We start from the raw sequence: 10,000 nt of genomic DNA, 5'->3' as shown, positions 1-10,000 counted from the left end.
AGAGAAAATAAATTGTGAGTTTATTAAAAAAGTACAACTGTTAATTAAAACGAAAGTGCACAATTAATAAATTAATTATTCCAATTTTATCAGCGCAGGAACTCTTATGCAAATTAGTCATTCGAATGAAGCCCTCCTGAGCTGGAAGAGTTGAAATAACTGTGCCTAATATTAGTTTCTGTGACAAGATAGAGGTACTCTTTCTCTGCAGGCCTCAAAAGATGAGAAACTAGTCAAAGGGATTTATTTTCAGCCCAGGGTAAGTTCTGACGTGATCATTTTATATTTTTTCACTATGAAACTAAATACCTTATTAAACTACGGTATTTAGTGTTTTGTGACCTTTAAATGAATTTTATATATATATATATATATATATATATATATATATATATATATATATATATACATATATATATATATATACTGAGAGGAGGAAGAGGTGGAGGTGGAGGGAGAGGGAGGAAGAGAACAACAGAGGAAGGGAGGGAGAGAGAGAGAGAGAGAGAGAGAGAGAGAGAGTAAGTGGAATAACTGCTGTATTTATATTTCTTATCGTTTAGTCCAAGGACATTACTGATGAAGCCGGAGGTCTGTGAATTATGATAAGCCAACCGTGACGATCTCGTATATTTTGTCAGACATAATGTTCCTAAAACTATATAGTTTAATATTTCTTACTAGTATTTGCTTACTATTTCTAGCAAGTGAAATGGCTGGGTAGTGTCTATATACCCGGCAACTCTCTTATCTATGCGTATATCTGTCTATGCGTATATCTCGTTTCTCAGCCTGCTTCGCTAATATCAAACTGTGACATCTGCTGTTATCAGTTCAACATCTGATGTGTACCTAATATGGGAAATTCATTATGACACCGACATTTTATCACCATCGAATTTATGGTGATGGTGGTGGCCTTGGTGGTGATGATGGTTGTGGTGGTAGTAGTGTAGGATTTAAAAGATTGTTGTGTGAATTTGGTTTCGCTGGTGACGGTGGTAGACGTGATGGTTGTAGTGGTAGACGTGATGGTTGTAGTGGCGGTAGTTTTCGTTATATGACTGTAGCGATGTTGATAAGGTTTGCTGTGTTAGTAACCATTTAAGGTTGGCAGTGGTGGCCATGTGACTATATGGGTGCCGGTGGTGGTGATGATGATGGTGGTAGAAGATGTTACGCTGTTGTTTAACCCCAGGCCAGCCCTGATTCACCACATCCATAATGAGAGATATGGATGTCACGACCTCCTTGTTTTTTTTCGAGTATTGTATTTCTGGAATAACAGTAAATAAATAAACCACAAATGAATGGGCGGCGACTGTTCTCTAAGTGGGACAAATTTTCCCGTAGTATGCCGATTCATTCTCCAGGCATTTTGGAAAACCGTAGGAAAAAGGAACACGACAACACACACACACACACACACACACACACACACACACACGTGAACGCAGCAAAGTTGAATAATTAAGAAATCCGCTTCCTTTACGCAAGCTTCTCGATTCGAACCAATTTCCTCTCACCTTTGATGAACGTCTTTATGTTCGCCTCTGATTCACCCAAGGTTTATGACTGAAATCGGGAAGATGGAAACTGAGTGAATCCCGATCGGATAGATGGATCGAATACTTCAAATATCCAGCTATATCACACTATGCTACCCTTGTTCAGCTTAAGGATTAGGCTTTGGACAAATCTGCTTCCGCCATATTGTCACGTGTGTGTGTGTGTGTGTGTGTGTGTGTGTGTGTATGAGGCTGTTTTGTGAGTCATACGGGAAGGGCATGTGGATGAAATAGACGTGACAAGAGTAGGAAGTGATGGGAAGAGTAGGTGTATTCTATACTGGTTGCTATAAGTGCCAAAATGGAAGTGTGGTTGCTAGAGTGTGTGAAGAAGGAAGTAAGTGTCTGTGTAGGTTTCTTTGTATACTGTTCAAACGTGTTGGTGTGTAGGGTGATGGGTTCAGTGGTGTATCGTAGGTGTGTCGGTCGGGGTCGGCGAAATAGACTGTAAAAATGTAAGAGGTGGCTGCATTTTATGTGTGTTTGTGAAGGGGGTGTAAAGGAAAAGTAGTGGCGAATTTAGACCGTTAGGTGTCGAAGTATGGAAAGAAAAAAATAAAATACTTCTTTAAACGAAGACGGGACTCTGGAATACCTCTGTGCAAGTCCAGTAGGAGCATAGATAATTGTTGCACGCAATGACCAGTATTGCGGAAATGGTGCGAAACCGGAATGTCATTACTGAGTCTGATGTCCCGTAGTTCCGTAGATGTGCGGCAAAACGATCGGCCGAGCGTGCATGCATGTTTGTATGTTTCTATTCACGCATATATATATATATATATATATATATATATATATATATATATACATACATACGTTTTTATATTTGCATGTATATATAGATAGATATATATGTGAGTGTGTGTGTGCGCGCGCGTACGACAGTAACGTTCAGCTGAGTTCACTCATAATGTATTGGTCAGTCGGAGGCCATAGCAGAAGGAACTTGCCGAAGGTGTCACTCAGTGGGATTAAACCGAAAACACAGGGTTGCAAAATTCGCTTCGTAACTATAGACACACACACACACACACACATGCACGCATGGATGCATGTATGTATTTATTTATCTCTCTATATATATGTAAATACACACACGCAAACGCGCGTGCGCGCACACACACGTACACACACACAAACAATACGTTTGTACATTCTACATATATATGGGTATGAGTGTTTGTGTGTGTACGTGTACATGTATGTATATATGCTGTGTGTGTGTGTGTGTGTGTGTGTGTGTGTGTGTGTGTGTGTGTGTGTGTGTGTGTATCTGGCTGCGTATGCGCTGCAGTCCGATTGTTTTAACAACACTTGTTATTATTGACAACACTCAGCGTTTGTGTCTGTGTGTTCGACTTTGTTACAGGAATCATTGTCATCTCCATGTCACCCCATCTCAAGATGATCTCTTAATCTGTCTCTATTTGCCTCCAACGTCTACCGTTTCAGTTTTTCTCTCCTCTTCAGTTCCTTTCATGTACGTAGATTTTTTATGTGTGTCTCTGTGTCTCTGTGTGTCTGTGTATGTGTGTGAGTAGGTGTGTGTGATTAAGAATCTGTATTCTCACGGTCGTTCACTGACCAGATCACATCCTCAACATAACTAGGACTGAATCCCAATGACTCGCCCCTCCGTTCAGGACCAGTAAACTTTTCATACCCCAAAAATTGATGACACATTAAAAAGCTTAAGTGAAGTACGTCTCAAAATAGAGTAACCTCCCAGTGGTGTACTGCTCCTATGTGGAAGCGCAATGGCCCAGTGGTTAGAGCAGCGGACTCGAAGTTGTAGGGAGTGTTTATTTGAGCGAAAACACCTAAAGCTCCACGAGGCTCCGGCAGGGGGTGTTGGCGAACCCTGCTATACTCTTTCACCAAAACTTTCTCTTACTCTTTCTTCCTGTTTCTGTTGAAACTGTATTTCAATGGGCCAGCTCTGTCACACTCTGTGTCACACTGATTCTCCCCGAGAACTACGTTAGGGGTACACGTGTCTGTGGAGTGCTCAGCCACTTGCACGTTAATTTCACGAGCAGGCTGTTCCGTTGATCGGATCAACTGGAACCCTCATCGTCGTAACCGACGGGGTGTCACTGCTCCTATATTTGGGACAGTTCTACAGCTATATACATATATATCATAGCCTACGTCTTGAAATAAAGCCCTCAATAGATTAGCATAAAATCCCACACATGGACACTCCAGCATTTGACCAACAACATGCTGCCTACATCCCTGACTCCTCCACGGAAACTCCGAAGTCACTGTCACCACCTATTGCAAAAATATAACAAATACACTCTCTTTCAAAAAGTAGTAATTCTTTAGTTTAATGTTAAATCGTTTGCTTATCATAGTTCGAAGGTGGCGAGCAGGCAGAAACGTCAGCACGCCGGAATAGATGCTTAACGGCGTTTCAACCGTCTTTACGTTCTGCGTTCTAATTCCACCGAGGTCGACCTTGCCTTTTATTCTTTTGGGATCGATAAAATAATGACCAATAGAGCACTGGGCCAATAATTATTTAAAACCTGGTATTTATTCCATCGGTCTCTTTTGCCAAACGACTAGGTTACGGGTACGTAAACACACCAAAACTGAATTCAGAGTCAGACGTGCGTACATAAGGCAGTTTCTTTTGCATGGTGTCAATCGTTCAATTATTGTAACTCTTCTAACCTTTCTTCTTTATTGTATATTTCTTGTGATATATCGAAATAATTTCTTTCTTATTAAGATCACTGCCTCAAACTCTTCCATCATTTATTTAACACATTCTAATCTATATTAAATCTGAATAGATTTTACTCATCCTATAAATTCTCCATGAATTTGAAGCTATAGAATAACTTAGGTTGCAGACGACACTAAAACCTGCATCTATACAACGCCTGCACTCTTATTATAGGTGGGTCAAATAAGATATTCTTCGCAAAGGTTACTGGGTCTTATTGTCTGTCATTCATCGATCACAAATCAAGAAGTTCCTCATTCTCAAATCAACAGAACTTCCTCATAAAAGATAATTTTACATTTGAAGTCAGGGAATTATTCAACCTTGAAAAACTGGTAAACCTTCAGGAAGTATTTATAAAGGGTGCCTTAGTGCTCTATTTAACATAAGGGACAATATAGCCACACGCACTCATACATATACACACCCATGCACGCACACAAACACATACACTCAAAAAAAAAAGAAAAGAGCTAATGAGAGGTCTTCTAAGGTGTCTCTTGTTTGATTCCGACATATTGGATAATGAAGTCTAGTAAATTATCTTATGGCCAAAGAAGGAGGACCGGATCATCAGTACTGCAACGCCTGTGATCAAAGGCCCGTATTATAACGATTGACCTACAGACAAAGTACACCGCCACCGAAATTTCCCACCATCGTCAAAAGCAACAACGGATACAGCATTCTCATCAACAACACAAAAGACAAACAGCAGATTGTATCCTAAAAGGCTCCTGGTCAATAAACAAGGAGACTTTCACCAACACGGACGCATGAATAACATCCGTTCACTATTCTACTCGCGCTTTCCTCTTTCTATCTCGTTCTTTCTTTTCACACATACACATATTTATACTATGTACATATATGTATACATATACATATATGTATAAGCATACATAATCTCTCTTTCTCTCTATCTCTCTCTCTCGCTCTCTCTCTCTCTCTCTATATATATATATATATATATATATGCGTGTGTGTGTGTGTGTATATCTGTGTGCGCGTATACATATGTCTATATATATATATATATCTATATATATATATATATATATATATATATATATATATATATATATATTTGCCACTTAAATGTGGCTGACCCCGAGGGGTGGATGTTACTGTTGTTAAGTGGCAAATATACTTCACTTTATCGTGCAGTTACTGTTAATACCTCGTTCAGAGATTTAACATTGCTTATATATATATATATATATATATATATATATATATATATATATATATATACATTTTACTGTTTTACTCTTTCATTTGTTTCAGTCATTTGACCGCGGCCATGCTGGAGCACCGCTTTTAGTCCAACAAATCGACCCCAGAATTTATTCTTTGTGAGTCTTATTCTACCGGTCCCTTATTGTCGAACCGCTTAGTTACGGGGGCGTAAACAGACCAACATCGGTTGTCAAGCGATGGTGGGGACAAACACAGACGCACAAACATACACACACACACACACACACACACACGACGGGCTTCTTTCAGTTTCTGTCTATCAAACCCACTCACAAGGCTTTGGTCAGCCCGAGGCGCAGTAGAGGACATTTGCCGAAGGTGTCATTCAGTGGGACCGAACCCAGAACCATGTGGTTGGTAAGCAAGCTACTTACCACACAGCATATATATTCATATATGGATATTTTATATGTATACTTTATATATACAATACATAAATATATTCTATATATATATACACACACAAATATATATATATATATATATATACACATATATAGTATATATGTGTGTCTGCACAATACAAATACAGGCATACACACGCACACACATATGTATATACGATTTACACACGTATATATATATATGATTCGTATGCATACATGTATATATATATTAGAGAGTTTTTATTCTTAAGAATTACAAAAATCACGCATTTCAATAAAGAACTCATTAAGTGTTCATAACAAATACTAATATATTGTACATTCATTTATATTAGCAGGAAAGAGTCATTATTACTTAGGGGTAACAGATATCTTACAATGTTCCCAAATAGCAACAGATAGGGGTAGCGAAGTGATATAATATGAGCGGGTGTTATGACGAACAATCGTTGGAGGGGATAGTTTAATATAGTAAATATAGATCAATGTTTCTCAACCATTTTTTAACCATAGACCAATTTAATTCCTATTTAAGTCGGTCAGACACTCATAGCTATCCAGGGTTTTAAAAGAATTTCGTTGTATTTTTATAATTAAATATTATTAGAAATTATATTAAATAAATTCTTAAAATATTCTGTGTTTAGTAAAAGCTTAACCAATTAATTGCATGTAAATTTTTTACAGCAAAATCTCATAAGGGCTGCTAAGAGTCCTGTGGAACCTAGCTAAAAACCATTTATAAATCATCGTAGAAATAAACCTAACGGAATAATATGCATATCTCTCTCTCTCCCTCCCTCTCTCTCTCTCTCTCTCTCTCTCTCTCTCTCTCTCTATATATATATATATATATATATATGCATTTGTATGGCTGACGGAAAACGGACACGAACAATGCTCATTTACTGTTTTTCAAAATACTAATTAAAATGTATTACTTGAAATCATTACTTAAACAACACCCCACAGCTTCATGAAGTTCAAAACTTTTCTAATATTACTTCGAGGAACGGAAACGAAATGAAAAGCGTGAGTTTGAAGCAGTGGGGTTGTTTTTTTTTCATGTGTCATTCACAAACGTTTTTTAAACAAAAAAAACATAGGAATAAGCTTCTTGTTCAAAACTTCATTTCATGTTTCAGAAAAATATTCAAACGGTGAATATTTCAAAAGAAAACCAGGCTCGGTTTACCAGTTGACGATCAGAAACGAATGACTTCATAAACTGGAAATCGGAGTCTTGTCTCTAGACTATATTAAAGAATACATTACATTTGTATTGAGTCCTGTAATTTATCGCTTCCGTTGAATCGACATCTTTTATCCTTTACTTGTTTCCGTTATCTGACTGTGGCCATGCTACGGGACCGTCTTCCAAGAATTGTTAGTCGAATGGATCGACTCCAGTATAATTCTTTCTAAGGCTTGGCAACGGTTATTATTGCCTAACCGCTAAATTCTGGGAAGCTGATGATTTATTATCTATCTTGGTCATCTCTATAACTAATCGATATAATCAATCGTATGTTCGATATTTCAATGGCGTAAATTAGTGTTAGATAGGACCTGATGATCACAATATGTCCGAATTGTCAAGAAGTTTACTTGGCAGGCATAGGTTACCAGCCATCTTGGGCATCTTTGACCATAGTTTCGTGACCAGCCAAGATTTGCGAATGAATTTGAGCAAAGCGAAACTGTGCGGAAGCCGCAAGTCTGTTGCGTTTTACTGGTAATTCAAATGCCCAGCTTTGTTATATGCTGATTCCACCTGATGGTTACGTAAGCGACAAATCTGTCAGTGGAATACAGAGCCATTTAAAAGATTATCCCATGGAAAGGGTCATTCAACTAACCGAATAACTGTACAGTCATCTTCGAAACTGACGGAGATCCATTTACTTCTTATCACCCCTTGACACTAGAAATCTTTTAGTGGTTTTATATCTGGTGTAAGTTTATATGAATTGTTGTTTGTAAGATAATTTAAAGGGGAAATATCCAAGTGGATATTGACACTTGACTTCCCAGTTTAAACCTTGCTGACAACATATTGCCATCTCACTATGCAAAGTTCCTAATTTATTGTGTCACAGTTCATGGTGAATGCCATCGCTTCAGAAAATTATTCAAATCAAAAAGAAATGGCAAAGAAGTCTGCATACTTAAAACACCTAGAAAAATCTTCGAAATGCTTGAGCAAACAACACAAACAAACAACATTTACAAACAATCCAGAGAAATACACGTCTTTACAGGAAAAAGTGACGAGAACTCTGAGAGTAACAACAATGGCGAAAATCTGGAAGCACCATTGTTATCTTCTTTCACGACGTCACAGATCCACAGAGATACATCTAATTATAATGATTTCATACGCACAAAATGGTAAAGACCTGTGTAAACATTACTCTTTCTCTTTCTCTCTCTCTCTCCTCCCCTCTCCCTTCTCTCTCTGTCTCTGTCACACACATACACACACATGCAATCCAATGCTAACAGCATCATAACAACTTTCTGGAGCTGATCACAGGTAATAAAGATGGCGAGCTGGCAGAAACGATAGCGCGCCGGGTGAAATGCTTAGCGGTATTTCGTCTGCCGCTACGTTCTGAGTTCCAATTCCTCAGGGTCGATTTTGCATTTCATCCTTTCGGGATCGATTAAATAAGTACTAGTTGCGTACTGGGGTCGATCTAAGCGACTGGCCCCTCCCCAAAACTTTCTGGCTTTGTGCCTAGAGTAGAAGAGAATATAATGATAGATATATTGTACGTATACAGGATCTACATTAATTAACATATACAAGTATTTATGTCACAGTCATCATCACCACCGACAATACCACAACCAGGCTCCCTTTAGATCCTGGGCAATTCACGCCAACATACAGTTCTCTTGAAGTCAATCACAACGTTCTTTCATAGTTAGCACTAACCTTCTGCTTCGCACATCTAGATACAACAAACAATTTCCAAAATCTCGTTGGCCCTCATACTAATTTTCGTCATAAACACTCGCATTCATAAGTACACGGAAAGTGTACTTTTACAAACTTCACCAAAGTACAAAGCAACTTCTTTCGCCAAGAAACAGTGTGAAGGCTTTCAGAATTCAGCACTGTCCCCATCACAAATAGAGAACTTGCGGTTCATTTAAATAATTATAAAGGCATATGTAAAACACATCCAACTTTGAAATATAAAATACACAGCCCCAATTACATACCAAAAATAGCCAACCTCATAAAAACCAGGGACAACCTCAAACACATTACTACAAACAATCAAAATAAAATTCGGCATCAAACAACCACGCGAAGAAATAACAACGAAAAAAAAAAAGCAGTAAAGTAAAGAACAAAAACAAAAACTGGCAAGAATTTGTATAGAACATGAAGAAAAGAACAAAGAATAAAATAGTGTAGAGAGTAATTAGCATCATCATCATCATGAACAACAACAACAATGGTCAAACCAAATTTCATGTCACAATAACAATGGCAAATAATATGTCTACATATATCAATAAATCAAAGACCCCTATCAGATATGGTTCAAAAACCACCGACAGCTATAAAAGAAGGCAGTAAACACAAAACGGATAAATAACTGCCTTTTTACTGGGGCCACGATTTCGCCGCCCCAACCCCCACTTCCAGCAATGAAATACCACAATCAATGAAAAAATATAAAATGTGAATTGCTTGAAGGTGGGGCAGACTCCCAGTTATACGGGTAGAAATACTTTCGGTCTTGAAGGAATCACTGTACTCACGAAATTCTTCAACCACTCATACCAGCAAAACCAAAATCCGGGAATACCACATGCCAAAAGAAGTACAGAGCCAATGCCCTACCCTGAACATTCTAAATCAGCGGTTCTCCTCCAACTTTTTACCAACGGACACCTTTCATTCCTATTTTAATCTACTGGACATTCACAGCCATAGGAACCTCAAAAAAAACCTATTATATTTTCGTAGTTAAATATTTGGAATTTTATTAACAAAATGTTAAAATAGGTGCAGGAGTAACTGGTAG

At 38.0% G+C, this 10,000-nt stretch overlaps 2 long non-coding RNA genes across 2 annotated transcripts in view; one reads left to right on the top strand and one right to left on the bottom strand.

Annotated features, from left to right (window-relative positions):
* LOC128248606 (uncharacterized) overlaps positions 1-10,000 on the bottom strand; it is an 83,166-nt gene that overhangs the window by 41,607 nt on the left and 31,559 nt on the right. The gene's annotated exons all lie outside the window — the stretch shown is intronic.
* Positions 1-10,000, top strand: part of LOC128248607 (uncharacterized) — a 34,128-nt gene that overhangs the window by 9,905 nt on the left and 14,223 nt on the right. The window contains exon 2 of the long non-coding RNA XR_016242956.1: positions 94-259. This is a non-coding gene — a long non-coding RNA (uncharacterized LOC128248607). The remainder of the gene's footprint in view (positions 1-93; positions 260-10,000) is intronic.

This window comes from Octopus bimaculoides, chromosome 8 (genome assembly GCF_046866305.1).
Source record: "Octopus bimaculoides isolate indiv1 chromosome 8, ASM4686630v1, whole genome shotgun sequence".
Taxonomy (NCBI): domain Eukaryota; kingdom Metazoa; phylum Mollusca; class Cephalopoda; order Octopoda; family Octopodidae; genus Octopus; species Octopus bimaculoides.
This window is presented reverse-complemented; position numbering and strand designations above follow the sequence as displayed.